Source organism: Nicotiana attenuata, unplaced genomic scaffold, assembly GCF_001879085.1.
Source record: "Nicotiana attenuata strain UT unplaced genomic scaffold, NIATTr2, whole genome shotgun sequence".
In the NCBI taxonomy this organism is placed as follows: domain Eukaryota; kingdom Viridiplantae; phylum Streptophyta; class Magnoliopsida; order Solanales; family Solanaceae; genus Nicotiana; species Nicotiana attenuata.
This window is the reverse complement of record NW_017671842.1, coordinates 28,863-29,807: the sequence shown is the minus strand read 5'-3', so window position 1 is coordinate 29,807 and position 945 is coordinate 28,863.

Sequence of the window (945 nt, the reverse complement as noted above, 5' to 3'; positions counted from 1 at the left end):
GTTCCAGTTATTTTGGGTAAGGTGGGGCCCTGTCACGATCAAGTCGCGTACATGTATGGTGTGTTGATACTCCTAGAATCTTGTAGACTAGACTAGTGGTTAGGTAATATGTAAAAGATGATTGTGACTCTGATGGCAACATATGTATATGTGTATGTGTAAATATATCATTGCTAAAGTTTCCTTCACAATCGAAGTGTACATTTTAAATCCTGGCACTATTACTTGGAGGCCTTGTTGGCCCAGATTCTATGTTAAAAGGGTCTAAGCATGGACGTCGGTTTGCACGGGTCTTCGGGCGCCGTGTATCGATCGCACCTCCCAAGGTTGGGGTGTGATACTCACGACTATTATTAATGTCTCGAAGCTTAGTTCAATGTTCTCCATCTTAGCATGCTACTAAATAACCATGACAGATTCGGTTAACCAAGCATGACTAGAAAAGTGAGTTGAATTCAAGTTGAGAGACTCGTGAAAAGAGGAAGATCATTGATGGAATCTCATTGTTTGTGTTTGTTGGTACCAGTTATGACTTATGGGTCATAATTGTAAACACAAAAAATTACGATACATAAAATCTAGCGGGATGTATCAATGTGATTCAAATTGTTCAGGACACTAAGCATACTTTTTATGATCTACTTAAAGATTTTCATGACAATGACGAGAGGCTATATATTCCTAACAACTGTATAGCAACGTACTCTCATAGTATGTTGGTCGCACGACCTATTTATCCAATATGAAATGACGCAAGAGAATTCAAAGGAGTGTATATTTTTCTTAGCTTGGTGGAGCTTGAGCACTCCATTATTTGTGAGTGGGAGATGTTGGAAAAAACTATTGTGTCAGGTCCAACCATAAGGGGTGCTAATTCACATGTTATCTGATTAGCTATTCCTCCTTCTAAAACTCTAATATATATATATATATAAGATCGGAAGA